Here is a 23,779-nt window from a genome sequence, read left to right as displayed (position 1 = left end):
TACATATAATGACACTAGAGAAGCTAATACACATTGTAGTATTACAGAAAAGAGGCAAATCAAGGAATAACGTAATAAAGAAGAAAGAATGAAATGACAGATGACACAAAAGTGCAGCCTCTAAGCACAACTGAGTCAGGACTCAGGAGCTAAAAGCCACAGTATAGATATTGCAGGAATCAGTGTCCACACAGGGAACAGTGTCTTATTTAAGAAAATGCAAACATGCAGAAATGGTTTGCAAAAATATGCAATTCTAAGAATACACATGAGAGCAAACTACAATGAAAACAGGTATGACAGACAGAAATGAGTAAGACAAATTATGACAGCATATTAGAAGAATAATATGCTACTTCTATCCAAAGAAAATCATGGGACAGTAAAGAAGGGTTCTTTTTATGCATTTGCAACAAGTGATAATTACATTGTAACAAGATCAGAAACCAAGATACAAGTGTTGATATGCATAGGAACATCCATACATATAAGGCAAGCAATGCTTACTCCTGAGATCACATATGATAGCAGACACTTTGTATGCAGTTCACTAAGTCACTCCAAATAAAACAACAGAATTAGAAGTAAATTGAAAAGTGGCAGCACCTTGCTTTTCAGTGCTACAAAGAAAATAAACTAACATATGAGTTACCACACAATCAAATGGAGAGCACTGTTGCTTGTTATTGATGACTGATACTCAAGGCATCATCACCAAAAGATCTTCAGCATGGTTGTTAGATCTGGAGAAGATCAAAAAGGTGAAAGCTGCTTATTCCTTACTATCTCCCTCTTCTTTGAGTTTGTACAGTCTTGTAGTTGGTATTTGTGCATATATACGAGAGGGAGAGAGAGAGAGAGAAAACACACACACACGTACACATGCACACACGCACACACACACACTTACTTCAGGTTCCTTACTTCTCCCCGACGATAACTGTTTGCAGCCTTCCCTTGCAGCAGCCGAGCGATAATATTCCACATTCCCTTGCATTGCAGCAACTAAATCCCATGATCATCCAGGCACAAGCCATAAACAAACAAGCCATTCCCACTCGCAAAGCATTTGATTTGAGCCTATGTGCATCAGAGCTGATGGAAATGAAGGGGTGCCACTTGGGAATTGTGGCACCCCATTTATGGACCCCAAAACTCGGTAAAAGCAGAATAATTCAGGACAGTTGGGAGGTATGATCAGCATCATTCCTCTCTACTTTGAATTATAGTTTTCTGCTTGTGTTATGTACAAGAGCCTTAACTGTGTTGCTCTAAAATATCCCCTCAAATTGGGTAATCCTAGTCCACCTTGTTCTTTGGAAGAATCAGCTTATCCCACTTGACCCTTGCTGTCTTCCCTTCCCAGATAAAATCCTTCAACTCTTTTTTTAATTGCTATCCACAGCTTCTCCTCTGATTGATAAAAATATGCCTGACCTCTGTATAAGGCTAAAGGGAATAAAAACATTTTAATTGCTTGTATCTTAGTATCCATACCCATAAAACAAAGCTTCCAGTTACTCTGTTTTTGTATCATCTTCTGTTTAGTCTCTCTTTCCACATATCCTTAGCTGCCACAACAGAGTAATTTCCAATCCATACTCCTAAATACTTCATTTTATCATGTCCCCATAAATATGGATATTGTTGGACCAATTAGTGCGTGGGTACATAATTTACCCCATTGCCTTTGTTTTAGCTTCATTAATTTTGTATCCCGAGAAGATTTGAAACTGTCTTAAAATGTTCCACAACACTGTAATGTCTCTTTCTGGTTTTGTCAGGTATAAAATAATATCATCTGCAAATAGAGCCAGCTTTTCCTGACTACCATACCAATTATATCCTTGAATTTCTGAATCCTTTATTTTCTTTGCCAATGTTTCTAAATATAATGCAAACAAAAAGGGGAAAGCAGATCCTTTACTCAAGCAGAAATTATCAGAGAGGAACCCACCCACCTTAATTTGTACCTCAGATCCAAAAAAATAACAACTTCTTCAAAGATTATGTCGTCACTAGTTGTTGTTGTGTCTTTCGGCTTTTCCCGGTTAGGGGTCGCCACAGCGGAACTCCGGTCCACTAATGATTGGCAGTAGATTTTTACGTGCCGAGTTGCCAGCACTGATGCACAACCTTCAATGAAGGTACGCCCATTCACACATGTCTCCACACAGAAGACTCTCTAGGTGAGAATCGAACAGGACAACGTCTTACTGTGAGGTGACAAGGCTACCGCAGCACCACCACCATTGAGTCTTATTAATTGTTCTTTTACAACACCTTTCTTCATATGATAGGGATGTAAACTTCTTTTATGCAGATATTGATTTATAAAAGTATCTTTTCTAAAGAGTTTATTCACAAACTCAGTAGTGCTTGCTTCTAATGATAACATGATGTACAAGTAGTTGATAGTCTTCCTGTAGCCGCTCAATGTCTAATTCAAAAAAGGAGTGCTGCAGTTGATGAAATCATACAGTTCCTTCAATTCTTTCTCTTAGTGCCTTTCCAAACCAGGATGAGGTCATCAATGAATCTTCTATAAATAGATACTTTCTCAAACAAGATGTGGGATTTCAGGTACACCTGTTCCCACCATGCCATAACCAGGTTCGCAAATAATGGGACCACTCTTGAACCCATGGCTACTCCCATGATTTATTTATAGTAGTTGCCCTGGAACACAAAGAAGTTGGTCTCTAGTACAACCTCTAATAATATACAAATGGTGTAATTCACACTGTTTCCAAAATCCGAATATTGGTGAGTTAACATCTCACAAATTCACTGCCTTTATGCTGCTGCATGCAAGTGTACAAGGATACTATGCCAAAGGAAACAAGGACATAGTCCTCATCTTGGATTTCACTTGATACCGCGGTGGTGGTGCTGCGGTAGCATTGTCGCCTCACAGTAAGACGCTGTCTGGTTAGATTCTCAGCTAGAGCGTCTTCTGTGTGGAGACATGCGTGAATGGGCGTACCTTCATTGAAGGTTGTGCGTCAGGCCTGGCAAGCCGGTACGTAAAAATCAACTGCCAATCATTAGCGGACCGGAGTTCCGCTGTGGTGACCCCTAACCGGGAAAAGCCAAAAGACACAAACTTCAAGTAAGTGCCAAGAATTTTAAGTAGAATTCAGACCTTTGAATATCCAGATTGGTCCAAACAAAAATGGCAGTGGCTTCTATTTTATAGTGATCAGCAGTGACCACTGGCCTAAAGGTAGGAAGGACCTTATCATTATGAATTTTCAGAATACTGAAAAACCTAGCCATCTTGGGCTGATCAATCCTCAAAAATGTATAAACATCGTTGTAAAGGTTACCTTGGCACCAAAAGTCAAACAAGGTGTTGTCAATATTTGTGTAACTTTTGTTGATATTTTCCACTGTGATTTCCTCATAGTTCCCTTCATCTGCTAGAAGGTTGTTCATGGCCACAACTATAACCCCATCCACTCTCATCACACATATTTCTTTATCTGTGGACAGTTCTCTTAAAGCTTGTTTTTCATATGAAGACAAATTGCACACTCTAGATTTTTTACCCAATTTCTTTCTCAGGTCCTCCTCACATATATCTTGAATGATGTTATGAAGAGAGGGATTGTTAGTACTTGCCTTAGTAAAAGTTTTTGGTTTCTTGCTGAATTGGGGAAAAAATGCAAATGTATTTATCTAGTGCTATTTCAGCATGACCTGTTGTCTGAACTGGCACGCAACAAACCTGAGCACAACAAATTATGTTTTCCTTGGGGACTTTCTTCCCATCCCCCATGTTTGTTGTTCTTTTTTTTTTTTGCTCCAACCTAGAGTTGTGGTGTGCCTGGGGATCTGCACAAAGTGCTAGATGAGCTAGCTATGGCTGTGAGGTCAGGGTCATGTGGTCATTGCTGAAGGACTAAAAGAGTTTGTCTTCTTAGTATTCACCAAAGAAAGGAGGGAATTGTGCTGGGATGGGAAAAGACAGACAAAGGTGAGAAACGGAGTGAGAAAGCAGAAAAGAGCTAAGTTTCAAAAAAAAAAAAAAAAAAACAGGACCCAGAAGGGATACTGAATACAAATTCTTAGGAATGTGACAAATTACCTTTTAGAAACACTCACAAATTCTTAATAGATCTGTGGCCAGCAGGGAAGCACCAGATAACTAAGAAAACAGTTTCAATTGTCTCCTTGTTCAAAGAAGGAAAGCAGACCAGTCCAGGTAACTACAGGCCAGTTTGGCTTATGTCAGTGTCAGAAAATATAAAGATGATCTTGAAATAAAAGCTTAATGCCTTTATAAATGATCACCACAACAAAACAGTGTGGCCTTGTTGGCAAGAAGAGCTGCCAGTCAGGACTCCTTATTTCAATGACTGGGTAACAGCAGAACTGGACGAGAGCATGCCCATGGTCTTTATTTCGGCTAGCATTAGAATACGTGCTACACAGCAGGCTGAAAGGGCTAAGAGTAGAATAAGACACTAATAAACTGGGTGGGTGTATGGTGTAAAGAAAAAAACTTGAAGAGGTTGATGATTAAGGATAAGTTGTCAAAAGTGGGAGGAGTGACCACTGTAAGAGTCAGTACTGGGGCCCTAAATCTCTTGCTTCCACACTGTTCTCTCTGACTCGGTACTATTGTATAGTCCTTCTGTGTTTTCCAGTGTCCTCTCTTGGTTGACTTAGAATGACAGTACCAAGAATTAGTACTTTCTCACTAATTTATTTTGGCTACATCCAAGCTTACAAGTTTTGGGTGACCTTTTATTACTTGTATGCTCTGAGTGACCAAATTAATTCCTTTTGTAAAGCCCACTAAAGGTCTTTGATACTGGCATCCATCTTTAGTTACTGTGTTTCAGCTGTAAGTGTCAAATTTCCACTCATATGATTTATGTCTGCAGTTCTAATTTGTGAATACTAACTCTGAGTGATAGAGTTGCTGCCATGAGCCATATAATAATTTTCATATTTCTACAAAGTTCAAAAGAAAATACCATGAGATTTCAAAGAAAGTCAATATGTGTTCAATAGAGATTGCAAAGTCAGGTGTAAATGCAGAGTAGAAGAACTGCTTCAGTCTTGTTTTCTTTGTGCATGATATCTTATGGAAAGGTATATAGGAAGGAAATGCACTCTGTGAGAAAAAGCTTACGATCTACATGTAGCTGTCCCATAAATGAGCCTGATTCTTCATAACCAGTGAAAGAGCTTTTCTTGTTATAGGACTGGATGGATCCTTCTCTAACACTTGTGCATACATACTGCATTCTAATAAGACTTAACAAAGTTGGAATAACAGAAAACTCTCAGGTCTCCCTAGTCCAGTCAACAACGTGTAAGTAAGTAAGGTAACTAACTAAATACATAGACAATACATAGATAAAAGATGTGTATCATTTCATGGTTTTCCATCCTGCTGTTTTTCACTCATTTAAGTTAATGTGTTTATGCTGGAAGCAGCATAAAACTGGGGTTGAGATACTGAACTGCAAAACTATCAGCAGCTGCTTCATATTGTGTAATCCAAAGCGATTTATGTTTGTTTAACACGCATACCTTGAAACACAGACATACATATTCCATGAGACTTAATAGACTAGTTTTAAAATATACATATTTATTTATTTGTCTGTCTCTCTGTTTGTTTAAGGGGTGGACACACTAAATACGTGGACACACTAAGTACAAGTGCCTCTTTTCAGAGGTGACCTAAGAATACTCAGTCACATAAGCAAAAACTAAGGGAAGCAAACCTAGGACTTCAGGATGAAGTCAATTATCAGCTCATACCCTTAATTTCCTGTGCTGGACTGCCAGTTGCAAAATAGCTATACAAATAGACATGACCATGCTTTAACCTGCAGAAATGATATCCTGTTCAGAATGCTCCACCATCCCTCACTAATCTGCCTACTGTCTCCCCTAAAACTTTGATGTACCATAGCATTCATTACCTTAGCAGACTGTCCGATGTCCTTCAAGGATGCATCTGCAGTCATCACATATGGGTTGTCCTGCCTCAGGCAGCCCTTCGGTCGGCCGGATTCCAAAGTCTGGGTCTGGCCTCGGCTGATGTCGCACTTTCCCCGACATCAGAGCGTCTAGGGTATAAAAGCATCAGCCGATGCCATTTTCCTCAGTCTTTCTTGCCGCGTGGTGCCCGAAGCAGAAGCAGTTCGCAAGTGCCGGTCGGCCAGCTCCTGTGATTCAGCTACTGAAGACTTTGAAAAAGCTAAGTACCCCATTGGGGACTCTTTCTTGCCTCAGCCGATGTCAGATAAAGTTAATAATTGTTTAACTTGTGGTAAACAAATACCTCATAAGGATTTCCACTCTTACTGCCTCCCCTGCCTAGGCCCAGACCACGACGTCTCGGCCTGTTCAGCCTGTGCTTCCTTCAACCGACGAACTCTTAGACGTCGGTCGGAGTTTGCAGAGGAATTCTTTGGGGCTAGTTTTGCTTACAAGATGCCGTTGGAGACTCCGACTTCGCATTTAGTTAAGAAACGGAAGGACAAGGACCAACACACATGGGCCGCGGTTTCGGCTGAAACCACGGTCAGGCCTACTGCGAGTGTCTCGGCTGAAACCGAGTCCTTGGTACTTCTGATTACCAAAACCGCACAACCGACTACCTCGGCCCCGGAGGCTCCGGCCGAGTCGGTTATTGAATTACCTTCTGAAACTGGTGTCCAGGAACCTTCCAACACCATTCCGTTAGACAAGTCTACTCCTGCACGTGGTGTGGCCAGACCTCCTGCATCCATGTCCATTAAGGCTTTCTCTAGGGCTAAAGCTGCTGAACTTACTAAAGCTTTGCCTCCCAAGGTTACCTCTCAGAGACCTTCTACTGGCTCACAGATTCTTAGCTTAGCAGAGGATCTTATCTCCTTAATTAGAGGTTCTCAACCTCATCCGGACAGGGGCTCTCAACCACCTCCAGACAAAAGGCCCAGGGTTGAGCCCTCTGACCCCCACTCCTCAGATGAGTCCACTGATGGCTCTACTCTGTCAGACCACCAGGAGGAGGCTTATTCAGCCTACGAGGATTCTGATGCTGAAGAATCTATTCCCTCGGCCTCCCCTCCTGAAGAGTTTTCCTTTGGAGAGACATTACACTCTATGAGAGAACATTTTCAATGGCAGGGTCAGGAATTCTCTGATTCTAGAAAGAGATTAAGGACCTTTTACATTTACCTCAGCATAGGCCTTTAGCTATACCTCCTGTTTTGAATGTCATTGATGATGTGTACTCTGATGCTAGCACAGCCCCTGACTCTCTCCCTCCGGCTCCTGCCAAACCTGATAGGTACTACAGGGTCCCGGACTCACATCTACACCTGTACAAGGCCCACTCTGCTGATCCAGAAACTATTTCCCAGGGCCCAAAAGGGGTTGCAGCTGCCACTGCTAGAAATCCTCTACCCTCTGAAAGGGAGTCCAGAGCTTTAGAGAGATGGGGTAAGAAAGTGTATACTTCTGCAACTCTTTCCATGAGGGCATTAAATTGTCAATTTCATATGATACAGTACCAAGAGTATTTGTTAGATGAATTGCATAAGAAACTGTCTTCTTCTGAACCCCTTGATCGCAAATCCCTTCAGGATCTGGTACATAACTCCCAGCAGGTTAGTAACCATTTCTTGCAGTGTGGTTATGATGCATTGGAAGCTTCATGTAGATCAGCTATGACAGGTGCAGTCATACGTAGGCATGCCTGGCTGAAGGAACAATCTCTGCCAGACCATGTTAAAGCTAAGCTTTTGGATGCTCCTATGGAAAAGCAAAAATTATTTGGTTCCACGGTTCAAGAGGTCTTAAAGAAATTTGAAGGAAAGGCAAAATCTGTGCAAACAGTCAAAGACTTTCTGCAAGTCCAACCACCGAGATTCAGCAGAAATTGGCCTACTAAGAATTGGTCCTTTCCAGACTCAGACAGATCTCAGAGAGGCAGGAATAGGTGTGCCAGAGGTAGAGGGCAAGCTAGAGGCTCCTACAGAGGCCGTCAATGGCAGCCTCCCAACCAGAGAGGTAGTGCAGGAACTACAACTGCTACACCAGGACAGACTCAATGACTTTGTTTTGACTCACGACCAGGGCTCAATTAGAAGCACCTTTGGCGGAAAGCTTTTTATTTTCAAAAATTGGCACAGCATTACAAGGGACACATGGACACTGCAAATAATAGACAAAGGATACAGGTTCCATTTCCACACATTGCCAAAAAGAAAAGGCATGCCAGACCTGCCACCAAATCAGAGGGCAGAGGCTTTGAAACAAATTTCCAACTTAATACAAATGAAAGCTATAGAAAAGGTACCTCTTTCAGAACAAGGCCAAGGATTTTACTCCAGATTATTCCTTGTTCCAAGAAAAGAAAATCATTGGAGGCCTATTCTCGACTTGTCCGCACTGAACACTTACCTCATTGTGCCAAAATTCAAAATGCTGACTCTGCAGCAACTCCTTCCCATGCTGGGCAAGGGGTCTTGGCTGGTGACTCTAGACCTCAAGGAGGCATACCTGCATGTCCCTATCAGACAAAGTTGCAGAAGACACCTCAGATTTCTTGCAGGGTCAGAGCATTATCAATTCTCAGCATTGCCCTTTGGCTTATCTACTGCACCCAGAGTATTCACGAAATGCCTGGCATCAGTAATTGCACACTGCAGACTTCAGGGGATTCAAATTTACCCATATCTGGATGACTGCCTTATACAAGCGGACAGCAAGCAAACTTTGTTAAAGGACTTGGATTATGCCATCCACCTACTGCAGGCCTTGGGATATACAGTCAACACCCACAAATCAAGACTTGTTCCATCCCAAAGAATAACTTTTCTGGGTGTGGATCTAGGCACAACCACCCAAATGGCCTTTCTCACAGAAGAAAAACAAAAACAACTACCGGATTACTTCAAGAATCTGACAAGACAAACTCAGCTGACTGCAAGGAAAATCCTGCAGGCCCTGGGTTACATGGCATCTTGCATTCTTCTGATTCCACAAGCAAGGCTGCATATGAGAAAATTACAATGGTACCTAAGGAGTTTATGGACTCAGCACAGTCACAGCTTAGAAACTTTGATCCCACTCATTCCATGCCTCCAAATTTCAAGACTCTGCATTCCAACCTGAAAACCTTGCAGCTAACTGCCTGGAAAATACCATGACTCCTCCTCAGGATAAGCTATCCCAGAGAGTGAAGGATATTATTATGGAAGCTCGACGGCCTTCCACAAGGAAGGCATATTCAGCAAAATGGAAAAGATTTCACACTTGGAACACAACAAAGGGCCTAGATGTGACAGTGATGAACATGGCACATATACTGGAATATTTGGCAGAATTGTTCCACAACAACCTGTCTTACTCTTCCATTAAGATACATGCCTCAGCTATTTCAGCAGAATACAATGTTAATCCACCCGTCTTCTCTCATCCTCTCCTGAGACAGTTTCTAAGAGGAATCAAAAACATCAATCCTCCAAGGAAACCACCTCTACCTACTTGGGACCTTAACTTCGTGTTGGAAAAACTAACACTTCCTCCCTTTGAACCAGCAGCATCTGCAGATCTACAGTTTCTGTCTTGGAAAACTGCCTTCCTTCTGGCCATAACCTCAGCAAGAAGAGTATCTGAGTTACAAGCTCTAATGGCAGTACAGCCATTTCTTATCTTTCATCAGGACAGAGTTTCATTGAGAACCAATCCTACATTTATGCCAAAGGTGGTATCCAGGGTATCTTTGAACCAAGCTATTCAATTGCCTACATTCTTCCCACAACCACAAAATAAAGGGGAGAAACTTCTGCACACCCTGGACATACACAGACAGTTGCGCTACTACTTGGACAGAACTAAAAGTTACAGAAAGACTGACCAGCTGTTTGTAGCATATGCTGCTGGGGCACAAGGAAAAGCAATTTCCAAACAGACAATTTCAAAACAGATAGGAAATTGCATTCGTTTTTGTTACTCCTCTCATGGAAAAACTGTGCCAGCTAACATTAGACCTCATTCCACGAGAGCCACAGCCACCACCACAGCCTTCTTAAGAGGGGTGGCTACCAAGGACATTTTAGAAGCTGCTACATGGAGCTCCGTGCATACTTTTGCCAAGCATTACAATTTACCTTTATACTCCAGATCCAGAGCAGGCTTTGCTATGGCAGTCCTGCAGGGTATCTTAACTACACCATCCTTTACTTAGTACCTCCACCCCCAGATTGGCTATGGTATTCTACCCATATGTGATGACTGCAGATGCATCCTTGAAGGACATAGTACAGTTTTGTACCTACCATAAATGTAGATGTCCGATAGGTATGCATCTGCAGTCAGGTTTACCCTCCCTCCTTCCCCTCTGTGGTATACTTCTTGGGTACTTACCCCTCTTATAGCTAGCTGGGGGGATCTATTATGGTGTATTGTTTTTATAGTACTGTGCATGTTTGGATTTGTTTTTGCAATGCATATCTCCAAATTGTAGCCTTCCTTAGAGGGCACCTGGCATCTGGAGCAAGACAAACTGAGGAAAATGGCGTCGGCTGATGCTTTTATACCCCAGACGCTCTGACGTCGGGGAAAGTGCGACATCAGCCAAGGCCAGACCCAGACTTTGGAATCCGGCCGACCGAAGGGCTGCCTGAGGCAGGACAACCCATATGTGATGACTGCAGATGCATACCTATCAGACATCTACATTTATGGTAGGTACAAAACTGTACTTTCCATATGACACTACAGTATTTAGTGGACATTTGTCCTTGGTATGTATCCTTACATGCAATGGAGTTTGCATTTGTTTTCTGGGTTAGAGCACTGATCTCCATGGACCTTTTTCAGACTCACTCGGGATCGGTGTCTGGTTAAGTGACTTGCTCAGAGTCACATAGGTACGCAATGTATGCTGAGGGAATCAAACCTTGTACCTCTGGACTGTGTCCCAGCAGTAAAACTATTACTATAGTACAACAACTTTGACTGTCACACACAGAGCTTACATCATGCTGATAAAATCAAAAGCCTTGATACGGAATGCATGCAGATAGCTAAAAAAAACCTGAGAATTGCAGTCACATTAATTACCAGAGCTTGTCGCCATGTCTCAGATGTCTGATTATAGTTACACATGTTTAAAATATGTACAGACTGTGATACAGTATTAAGCTTATGCATGGAAACCTGTGCAGTTGCAGTGTAGCACAATGTTAAGGCTGAACTGCAAACAAGCAAGGCAAGGTTTTCATTTCCTCAGTTTTTTCTTGCATACTCAACTCAAGGCAAGCCACTGAACTATAAAATGAATGCATGTACCTAATGGTTCTTAGACAGTTAAAAAAATCAATATAGTAATAAATAAATAGTTATAAGAAGATGCATGCACAATTATTTATTAAAGTTTCCCACGGCACAAAAAGTTTCAGAAGTAAGTAATACAGTATTTTATGCCTGATTGCATTTTCGTCTATGTTGTACATTTTGTATTAGGCACTGTAGATGTGCTCTGTTTTCTAATGTTTTCCTTATTCATCAGTTTGAACAAGTCTGAATGCTTATTTTTTAACGCAACAGAATATTAAGTAAAAATAAAATCTTGCAGAGTGCACTATTATGTTGTTTAGAGTCTAGCTGTTAGTTTGGGTGCAAGTCATGTGTATGACTATGCAATTACTTTTCTAAGACTCGCTTAATCCAAAGCACCACTGTTAAGGAGAGTCTGAGTGGAGAGCACTTAAGTGACAGTTGCTTCTAAATTTTTGGTGACCCTGCATATAATGTGGTCTATGGATAAAAAATGTCTGTGGCAAGCTCATCAAATATTACAGTCCCATCTCTGAATTAGAATAGGTGGTAATGAATGCCCATCAAAGGAAATTTCTCTACCCCTCAATGAGTAGACCTTATAACTTCATAGGTGGGTGCCTCCTTTGACTATCATTAAGTCAAGGCCACCCTAAAATACTCCTGCTTGTACCAATGCAGCAATTTATATCTATACATTTATAAATACAAAACAAGTTAAACAAACTAGGCTAAGAATAAAGCAAATATTTTTCATATTCATCATTGGTCTTCATAATAGTTACAATACTTATGATGATTAACCTCTAAAGCTAATTTTGCATAATACAAACTCTCTTTTTACTATTTATCTAACAATTGCTCTTTACTAAATTCTGTACTATGAGTGTTAATGCTGTGTTTTCAATTTGTAACCATGTTCTTTCCAAAGCTACTGTAGTTATTACTGCATTTACTAACTGTTTTAGTTAAATTTCTTAACCAGTTACATCACTGTTTTTTTCACAACAAGAAATAAAATTCCTGTATATGGTTTGAATATATCTATCTCTCTCTCTCTATCTCTACTTATATATATATATATATATATATATATATATATGTGTGTGTGTGTGTGTGTGTGTGTGTGTGTGTGTGCGCGTGTGTGTAAAGTAGTATTACTTCTACTATAAATCATTACTTCTACTATAAATCATGCAGTACTGTAATTGCATAAATTGCAAATGCTGGTGCCTTGTGGTTCAGTGCATGGCTGAAAATGGTCTCTGGACCACTCCAGCTACCTGGTTAACAAATGTAAACAAATCAGTCTAAACAGTCAAAGTACAACTGCAGCTAGTCTCACTGTTTGGATTTTGTAAACCCTTGTCCTGAATGGAGAAGTTCAGTGTCAGCAGTAGTGGTGGCAAAGGTTAAAGGTTATCCTCACATTTTTAATGGGTTTGGCTAAATAAGCTGAAGAAAATGAAATGCTGTAAAAACATAATAACATGAACAAAAGATGTAGCGTAATTTCAATGTTTCTTCATAAACCACTAACTTTGTAAATGTTGGTGGTGGGACTTTAATATTTTAATATTTTATAATGTAGTCTCCCACCCCTTTTGTCTCATTTTGGTTTATCTGGCTGGATCCCTTTCTATCTGGAATTGGTAACTAGCAATAGCACAGCATTGGTAAGTATTCTGACATTATTTTTATATTGCTATATTCCACACAGCCTTTTAACCATTTTGGATTATGCTGGTTTGCAATTTTTTTCCTGCAGGTATAGGGATGTTACATGTAATTAATTTTGTAGCCAGTCATCTGATTTAAAATGGCTCTGCTCTCCTGAACATCTGGATTCTTCAGAGGTGAGGCAACACATAATGTGATAAATACAACTGTACATTTCCACTACATGCCTTGTCTTCAGAAAAAAAGTGCAATATTTCTCTTGCAATGTTTGGCAATGGTAGAACTCACACTGGTGAGATAATTGGATCCGGTGGTTCTAGACTTGCCAACTATTGCCTGAGAGTAAAACTGACAGTTGCACAACAGCTTTCTCATTTGTCTGATGTTGACTGGATAGATGGCAGTCTCCAGAAAGAGCAATACACCATGGCTAGAAAACTCTGTGTAATCAACAATTTACCCTCAGATTAACACCCAGTGATGTCAGTGGCTTTGGTTGATTCAGGGAGAAATGATGCACATATCATCCCTGCACATCCACAGTCACAGGTTATAATGCTGCAGATGGGTAAATAATTTCAACCTTGTATACCTGAGGTCAGTAACAGCGCTGTACATTCCAGCATAATACAACTAAATATGAAAATGAGCTACAATCAAATAATAAAATAAGAAATGAACCACAAATGTTATATGTCATGCAGGACAGATGCTTGATGTAACAAGACATGTATATTATTATCTGGATTCAAAGGTGGATAAAAATAATATGTTCTTTTATATACATAAGCACATGCATGTGCACACACACTAACACACACACACACACACACACACACACACACACGCACACGCACACACACACGCACATGCACACACACACATATATACACACACACACACACACACACACACACACACACACACACACACACACACACACACACACACACACACACACACACCATAAAGTGTTCCAAATGTATACAATGGCTGACCTCAAAAGGTGACATAACTGCTCATTAGAAAAATGAACTCTTAGGTAGAACAAGCATTTGCTGAGACACATTATGCACAACATTTCACAAATAAAACATTACAAAAAGATGTATACCCACGCTGCCTTCTAATTTTATATAAACTCAATAAACACATGTAAAGTCCTATTGCCCATTTTGCCTACATACTGTCTGATTGCTGTCTTGTTGCAGCAAAGTGTTGACCAGTACCAACAAATACTGCCTCTTCTGAAGGTGTGTTCTCTGTGTTTCTTACTTGCTATTTTCAATAGATGTAAGGCATATCATCATTTGAACTGCTGTGTTTCCAAGTTCATTATACCTTTTGTCCACCAAATATTTTTATCAAGATTTTTCTTCTAAAACAATGTTAACTTGTAGAAATATTTGTGACTGCAGTTCTTAGAAATGCTTTCCAATGTTATTTTTGCACATGGTTTATGCTGTTATATTATAAAAACTATACACTTTTTCTAGGCTGTTTCTTTAGAAATATTGCACTTGTCTGGCTTTGCTCTACTGAAGCTTTATGAATTTGCCAATCACTTTTAATCATTGCTTCTGATGGGGAAACTCTTAGGAAGCAGTAACTTTCGGATGAATCCTCTTACTAATACTTTGCTCCTTATTATTATTATTACTATTACTACTAATACTACTAAAGAGTACTAATGTTTTACTTGCATTTTTATATGTTTTCTAACTTCATTTATAAAACTTAATGAAGTTGTCAGAATATAGAGTAAGATGCTGTTAAAAAGAGATACTTTTGCTTAATAGGATTATCTAATTAACATATTAGTAAATGTTTGGTTAAATCATTCCTTGGTTATATTTTAGGTGAATATGTCACTGCCTTTTTTCAATAATAGTGGATATTACAGTGATTTTCAGCAAGTCTTATTTTCTTCTGGATGTTCTTTCAGTGCTCCTGCATTTTTTTCCCTTTCGCATTTCCCCATATCAACCCTCCTTTTAATGTGCCATCAGTAAATGCCTTTTCTACCTTATATTGGTAGTGACAACAGCTTTGTGTAATTAATAAAAAGAGTTGGCTGGAATGCATGGTGCTCTGTAAAGTCCTTTCATCTTAAAGCAGGTTTTATTAATTATTAATATAATAGACTCTGTTTTTGTAAACTGGTCTTTGAAGTCTTCTTCTTCTTTCGGCTTTTCCTGGTTAGGGCTCTCCACAGCGGATTATCTGTCCGCTCATGATTGGCAGTGGAGTTTTACGGTGTCGAGTTGCCAGCCTGGCACCCAACCTTCCACAGAAGGCACACACACATGCACACATTCACACCTAGGGCCAATTTAGAGTGTCCAATCCACCTACAGCATGTCTTTAGGATGTAGGAGGAAACCAGCACACCTGGAGGAAACCCATGCAACCACAGGGAGGACATGCAGACTCCGCACAGAAGGCACCCCAGTATGGGGTGCCAGTGTGATGCTCTTTTCATGGACTAAAATAAGGCCTTTAACTTGGACAACCTGCTTCTATAATGACAAAAGTTGTTCAGATCTACTCCTCAGCTTTTGCACCAGCCATCTCTACAACAGAATTCCATGTCATCATTGCAAGGATCCTGAAAGCTTTGGGCTCAGACCATCTTTCATCTTTGTATTTGTGATCAACTTGTGGCAGGTAACCAGGAGCAGGTAAATATTTTGCTTCACAGATGCTGCTGCTTAGTTCTTTCAACTAGTTTGTACATGGACGTGAATAAATTTTTTATTTATTTTATTTTATTTGTGCACCGGTTTTTGCACCAAATCACTTAATTCTTCTGTTATTTATGACCTGCGGTGATGGTGCTGCGGTAGCGTTGTCACCTCACAGTAAGACGCTGTCCGGTTCGATTCTCAGCTAGAGCATCTTCTGCGTGGAGACATACGTGGATGGGCGTACCTTCGTTGAAGGTTGTGCATCAGGGCTGGTAACTCGGCACGTAAAAATCAACTACCAATCATTAGCGGACCGGAGTTCTGCTGTGGCAACCCCTAACTGGGAAAAGCCCGAAAGACACAACAACCCCCACCTGTTACTTACGATTCCAGTTTTCTTTCCATATCTTCCTCCTTGAATTTTCAAAATGTCTTTAATTCTTTTAAAGCCCCCATGCCTGTCCACATTTGTCAAGCTTCTACAATTTCTGTTCTTATGCTGCCTCGGTTTCTAGTGAGGCCCTCTTGGGCTGTTTCTTTTCCAAAGTACTTTGTAAAAAAAAAAAAAAAGTGTTCCAGCGATTTCTTGGTATTACAATCACAATTTGTTGTTGTTATTATTATTGTTATTGTGTTGTGATTTATTATGATTTATTTTTATATTTTGTACTTATAATGAATGTGTGCATTTTTCTTCCACTATGACTGGACAAAACTGAATAAACCAAGGATAGGAATCCCCAAACTGCATTTGCTAAAAAAAGGCTGAAAAGACTCCATGGTAGCACTAACATGAAGAATGGGAATATTTCCTTGAAAAGGGCATTACAACCAGCACAGCTCACCAACAATGATTTTTCATTGATAAACTCTGCTCACCAGTGGGTTAAACCTCAGACAACTGAAGCTCAACATTTCAATCTTCATCTATCAATAGGGTAATGGTGCATTTTATTATTACATGTACTGTAATGTAAGTATAAGGAACTGTTCCTATATTACTCAGATAAGATGTGTGAGCTGCTGAATCTGAAGTCTTCAGGCTCAGAAGCATCTTAGTGTCCCAGAAAGACTCACTGTGGAACTGTGAACAAATAAATAATAAATGAAACAATTGCTGTAAATTACCTAACATTATTTTTACTTACAATAGTACTGAATGTTGTGTCAGTTGTTTTAGTTCCATTGGAAGTATCCTTAAATGTCTTTGGAATGCTAAGCAGTCTTGTCTGTGGTTAATTTTTCTACATGTTTCTACAAATTGTACTAGATCTCACAGACATGCTTTATTAGTTTCATGTGAAAGGGCTTTATAAACTGTCTATTCCCAGGGCACATTTAAAATCTTCATAGATGAAGACATTTTCTTTTCTTTTCCATTATATTATTTGTTTTTTAATTATTTTTAGCCCAGATGTATCAACAACAAAAATAGTCAAACTTCTTCGCAACAAGCACTCTTAATGAACCAAGCTACCAGTGTTCTGTTCTTAATCAGTACAGTCAGCATAAAAAAGCAGACATTTAGTATAGTCATTGTCATGTTTGCCAGCTGTTATCCAATTATCTTGCCTAGTGATGTTAAGAATATCAGCAGACACCAGCATTTGAAGTAAAACAACTTTTCATAACTCACATAATGGTGGTGTAGCAGAAAGGTTGTTAACTATTTTGTCTTATATCTCCAACTATACATTAATTGGCACACCAGAATCAATGCATTATGAGATTGCTCAGTTTTTAAAGTGACAGCAATGTGTTACCTAGCAACTGTGTATATGATGTAACAAGTCATAATAATAACAAAAGTCTTTGCAGCACAATGGATACCAATGGCTATTTTTTTTCTGGCAGGAAAGCACTTTTATTATTTTTTAAGAGAAGCATGCATTCAGTATAGCATAATTTTGCCACACATAATGTAATCTGTCAGTGCAAGATTGACATAGTGTGTCATTGTGGAATAACCTTCAAACTTACCCAACAACATGGAACTCCAGCCTGGAAAATTTAGACTTTAATTAGAAATATGTGAAAGTCATGGCAAATGCACCAATCAGCAGTTGTAGGATTGTTATTTGAATTTATTTCTTTTTTGTTTTTCTTGGAGTCTTTGAATAGCTGCCTGCAGTCAGTGCTATTTCTCTGCTAGCTTGGTACTTATGTATTAATCTTATTGTTTAATAACTAAGATCTATTTGGTGCAAGTATCTCTTTACAGGGGTGACCCAAGAGCACTGGACTGTTTAAGCAACCGCTTTAGAGTCACACTAAACAAGTGGAGAGAGTGTGTGAATGAACTAGAACCTTGATATTTCTTATTCTACCTGGCCCAGTCCACTGGCAGAGTAACAATGTGGGTGTTCCCCTCCTAGACTAATCTAAACTGCTTCTTAGACATTTTTTAGGGGATGACTGTGGTGATGGCTTCAGTCCTCGTGGTGGAGGTGGGAATTCACTGTATTTTGGTTTGCCTGTCATTCACTGGGGCTGGATAAATGCATTGACATCATAAGGAGATATGTGCACATGCTTCTATGTATGCCTACTCACAAGACATTTTGCGCAAGCATATGCTATGCAAAAATGCTAATAACTTACACTGTTATTTTACTAAGTGCCACAGTAGTCCAGAGGCTAGGGTTGTTGCATCATAGAGGTTTGTTTTGTGGATCATTTCCAGGTTAGTGGGCTTCTATGTAGACTCTGTGTGTCCTTTATTTGCTTGTACAGGTTTCATCTCAAAGACATGTTGCTAGACGAACTTGGAAGTTCTCCAAACTGGCCATAACCATGTGTGTGGTGTACCTGTGTGTACGGGCATGCATCTTATGATGTTCTGGTGTGTCCCACCCTGGCTTTATTTATTTATTTGTTTGTAGCAGGTAAGTGGACTGAACCACAAGGGCTCCTTTTTAACCATGATCTTGTTGTAGTGACTATGAAATACATTGAACAATATCAGAAAACTTTAGAAATATGAATTATAAGGCAAAAACTATCTTATACCCACTACTTGCTGTGACAGAAACTCAATCCATACAGGATAAAGTGGGTTTCTGAAAATGAATTAATGATACAATGTGCTTTCATGTACCAATGTTCTGTGAAAAATAAAAAGGCAAGATTTAAAGAACCACAATAATTGAGATTTATTGTGATACTCACAGGGTATAGTACACATAAAATCAAAAACATGTACCAATGATCACTACACAAAAAATGAATAATGATGCAATATAAGTAAGGTAGTATTTGTAAGTAAGTTAGAAAGGAATATAAATAATTTTTAGTTATCAAGAGATGATGTTCATTTCCTAGAGTATAGTAATAAGTAGCAGTGGAAGGAAAGAAACTATTGACATACTTTCTCAACTGAAATTGTGTAGGATTGTTAGTGTGGTCACTTTGTGACATTTGATTATTTTTGCATAATAATCAAATGTTAACACATAGGCTTGTTTTAGAAGTGCTAATGTTTCTTGGTTTAAACATTTGGAGGTGGTAGCAAGAGCCCAAGGTCACAGTTCCCTGTATCTGCATATACTTGCCTTCTTTTGAGAATTGCAGATTGTGGCATTTCCTGTTGAAACATGATGCATCTATTATCAGCACAGTACAGTGTCTGAGGAAGTCAGCTGAGTTTTCAAAAAAATGGGCCTAAATAATATCGATGCTAAGAATTCAAGTATATGTTTAAAGTTAGTTCTGAATTCTAACAATAGATCTTTTAGAAGAAATTCAAAGGCTGACTGAGGGGTAGCTGGGCTATATATTATATAATTACAAGCCCGTAGTAATACTAACTTGTTTTATTCTCTATTTTTCTTCTCTATGTTTACCAGTTATATTTTTGCAGTCTTGTGTCTCTGTCATGCACATGTAGAACTGTTTTATACATTTTAAAGTAAAATTAATTTATTTTGCAGACATGGTCTCCTGTTTCCTCTTTCTGATGATATGAAACATTTGTAAATTAATCAGTGTTGCAAACCATGATACACTGACAAACGAATAACAAAGGGTATAATATAGATATGCAGGTGAAAAACAAAGCCACTGATGGAGTTTTAGATTACAAAGAGGTGTCTGAAAAGCTGCAGAAAAGGAACACTTGCAAGTAAAGATCCTGAAGAAGTGTCTTGGTAGGACATCAGGTAGAAAGTCAACAAGGATAGCCAGAGCTTTTAGTGTGCAGACAGACAAGAGAGAGGGAGAGAGAGAGAGGGAGAGGTGATATATTACGAACGTTAATGTACGAGGCCTTCTGTCATCTGACAGACAGTGATATGCTGTCACCTTCTGTTCTAGCTTCCTTACAATTAAACCTAATTTCTCTAGCTACAGCATTCCATCCTTTTGCAAACTCCTTGAATTACTTACTACCAGACTTACAACAATGTACTGCACATGTCCCACTGGCACTTTGCAATGCACCATTATTGACTAAATTGCAAACATGGGATAAAGTTATAAAAAGAGGGATGTGAGAAAACAAAAACTGCCAAGCATTTTTTTACTGACTGGTTGCAATAATAAAACCAGGTATAGGACAGACAGACTTCAAGACCTTTGTGCTCAATATCAATGCAATGATTACCATCAGAGCTGAATAGTTCATGGCATATGTCTCTTCTATGTATCACATCATTTATTTTAAAGCTATTAAAGTAAATGACCACCAGGTATACAGTGGATATAAAAAGTTTACACACCCCTGTTAAAATGCCAGATTTTTGTGATATAAAAAATGAGACCACGATAAATAATTTCAAAACTTTTTCCACCTTTAATGTGACCTATAACCTGTACAATTCAATTGAAAAACAAACAAATCTGTTAGAGGAAAAGTATAAAAAAGGCACAATAAGCTGGTTGTATAAGTGTGCACACCCTTAAACTAATACTTTGTTGAAGCACGTTTTGATTTAATTACAGCATTCAGTCTTCTTGGGTAGGAGTCTATCAGCATGGCACATCTTGACTTGGCAGTATTTGCCCACTCCTCCTTGCAAAAGTGCTCCAAATCTGTCAGATTACAAGGGCATCTCTTGTGCACAGCCCTCTTCAGGTCCCTGCACATAATTTCTATTGGATTTAGGTTTGGATTCCAGCTGGGCTATTCCAAAACTTTAATTTTCTTGTGGTGAAGCCATTCTTTTATTGAATTGGAAGTATGCTTGGGGTCATTGTCGTGTTGAAAGGTGAAATTCCTCTTCATCTTCAGGTTTCTAGCAGATGCCTGAAGGTTTGGGGCCAAAAGTGACTGGTATTTGGAACTGTTCATAATTCCCTCCACCTTGACTAAAGCCTCAGTTCCAGCTGAAGAAAAGCACCTCCAAAGCATGATACTGCCACCACCATGCTTCACCATGGGGATGGTGTTCCTTTGGTGATGCAAAGTGCTGTTTTTGCACCAAATGTACCTTTTGGAATTGTGGCCAGAAAGTTCAACCTTGGTCTCATCAGACCATAACACATTTTCCCACATGCTTTTGGGAGACTTGATGTATTGTTTTGCAAATTTTAGCCAGGCCTGGATGTTTTTCTGTGTAAGAAAAGGCTTCCGTCTTGCAACCCTACCCCATAGTCCAGACATATGGAGAATATGGGAGATTGTTCTCACATGTAGTATACAACCAGTACTTGCCAGAATATCCTGCAGCTCCTTCAGTGTTGCTGTAGGTCTCTTGGCAGCATCTCTGACCAGTTTTTGTCTTCTCTTTTCATCAATTTTGGAGGGACATGCAGTTCTTTGCAACATCACTGTTGTCCCATATTGTTTCTCCACTTTTTGATGACGGTCTTCACTGTGTTCCATGGTATATCCAATGCTGTGGAAATTTTTTTACTCTTCTCTTGACTGATACCTTTCAACAAAGAGATCCCTTTGATGCTTTGTAAGCTCTCTGCGAACCATGGCTTTTGCTGTAGTAGGCAACTGAGTAAATGTCAGGAAAATCCTACTAGGACAGCTGAACTTTATTTGGGGTTAATCAGAGTGTCTTTAATTGATGGCAGGTGTGTAGCGAGAAGACTGAATGCTGTAATTAAATCATAAGGTCCTTCAACAAAGTATTAGTTTAAGGGTGTACACACTTATGCAGCCAGCTTATTGTACCTTTTTTATTTTTTATGTTTTTTCCTGTAACAGATTTGTTTGTTTTTCAATTTAATTGTACAGGTTATAGGTCACATTAAAGGTGGGAAAGTTTAGAAATGATTTATTGTGGTCTCATTTTTTTATATCACAAAAACCTGGCATTTTAACAGGGGTGTGTAAACTTTTTATATCCACTGTAAATGTCCCTTACTGTCTTGTGGCACATAGGAGCGGGACTGATGAGCCCCTTTAATGCCACAGTGCTTTACCTCACTAGCCTGTAAAGGGAAGTTGAAGGATGCTCATTGAAATGTAGTTTGAATGCAGCAGGTCAGATATGGGAAGGCTGTACCTACTGTACCTTTTGTGTAGGTGTTACACACCACAGACCAAATAACAGGTATACGGAGAACCAAGGTGTATAATAAAAGCACTGACTCTTAGGACAGCCTTTGCTTTAGAAATGTTAAAACATGCAATGTTCATCTATGTCTCTTAAATGTCTACCTTCTGTTAATCAAAATACTCTGAAGAGAAAAAAAAAAAAAAACAGACAGGACATGCAGGGAATCATTTTAAATGCCAGGGCTCACATGAGTGAGTCCTGAAATGTGGAAACTGAGTAGCTGAAAAAACAGACTTGCATATACCAAGTCCAGCATGACTATTTCTCAGAATATTTCCTTTACTCTGAGGTAAGGTAATCTCGGAGTTGGTATGTGTTAAGCTCAGGGGAGCAAAAACAAGTTTAAAGGAGAAGACCTATGTCTGACATTTGCTCTTCTCCTACATTGTAATTTTTTTGATGTATCGGTACTCAGTGTTAAGAGTGCCAACATTTCAGTAGACAGCCAGCCATGCTTGTACGTATAGCTAACATTTCTCAAACCAAGGCTGTTCTAAGAGTCGCTACCTTTATTATATAGCTAGGTTCTCCGTGAACTTGTTACTTGGTGTACAATACTTGCATAAAAGGGGAAGAGAAAGTACAGTGGGCCTATGTGGTTAAAATGATCATTATTATTATTATTGTAAAGCACAGCTTACAATGTTACGTTCATACATACTGTGGCATAGGAAGTTGTCAGTAGTGTGTAACAGATGCTCATTCCTCAACAAGGCAAAGAAATGCAAAGTACTTTGAGTAATAAAAGTTCTGAAAACAAACTGTTTGCATTACAGATTTCCCATAGCATTACTGGCCAGTAGTTCTGCTACTTATGGTCCGCTGGTTATGAGATGACTTTATATGTATGCAGATTTCTGGATTTGATCTCATATGAGATAATACTTCTTTTTTTTGGGGGGGGCAACAGTGTTGCTTAGTGTTAAGATCTTTGTTTCACAGATTCGGGGCTAAATTTCAAGCCTGACTTCTAGTCACTGTTAGTGAGTTTTGTATGATTTCTCCATGTAATCTGGTTTCCTCCCACTTCCCAAAGACATGCTGGTTAGTTGGCTATATTAAATTGTCCATTTAGATATGAAAAGCAAAATGTTGCCACCAAGGATGCAGTAGTTACTTTGTTTAATAAATCATTATTATTAATAAATGAAGAAGCACCTGCATCCTTGGTGGAGCATTTTTACTTTTCATATGTTTTGTGTTTTATACACCAGCAAGCTAATGCATTTATGAGTCAGCATCCACATAGATAAGCAAACAGTGTATTCCTCTTTGTTTTTGTGGCACGGGTTATGGCTGAAAAGAGTCCGTGGATCAGGCCACTCACCTGATAAACAAGTGATAAATTAAAATTTGGTTGAAATTTGCCTCCTGCATAAACTGATATAAAGCTTCTTCTGTAAATGTCCTGGTATGCTATGTAGGTAGTGGCAAATCAGATTCCTGTTCTATGCATAGGTAAATTGCGCTGTTCTATACATAGGTAAATAAGAAAGATGCACTGAAGCTGATAGATAGTAAAACTTGCTAAGGTTGCCTTAAGAAGTAAAACAGTAGCAGAAAGTATAATCATGACAACCAAAAACCAAAAAGCTGAAGAAGTCC

The 23,779-nt window shown here is 39.2% G+C and overlaps 1 long non-coding RNA gene across 2 annotated transcripts in view; it reads left to right on the top strand.

Annotated features, from left to right (window-relative positions):
- The window catches only part of LOC122815960, a 161,148-nt gene that overhangs the window by 84,680 nt on the left and 52,689 nt on the right, over positions 1-23,779 (top strand). For both annotated transcript variants that reach the window (XR_006367019.1, XR_006367020.1), the window contains exon 3: positions 16,395-16,603. This is a non-coding gene — a long non-coding RNA (uncharacterized LOC122815960). The remainder of the gene's footprint in view (positions 1-16,394; positions 16,604-23,779) is intronic.

The sequence above is a fragment of the Protopterus annectens genome, chromosome 11.part0 (genome assembly GCF_019279795.1).
Source record: "Protopterus annectens isolate FY-2018-M chromosome 11.part0, PAN1.0, whole genome shotgun sequence".
Taxonomy (NCBI): Eukaryota; Metazoa; Chordata; order Ceratodontiformes; family Protopteridae; genus Protopterus; species Protopterus annectens.
Note: the sequence above shows the minus strand (reverse complement) of the source record. Positions and strands in the feature narration are given on the sequence as shown.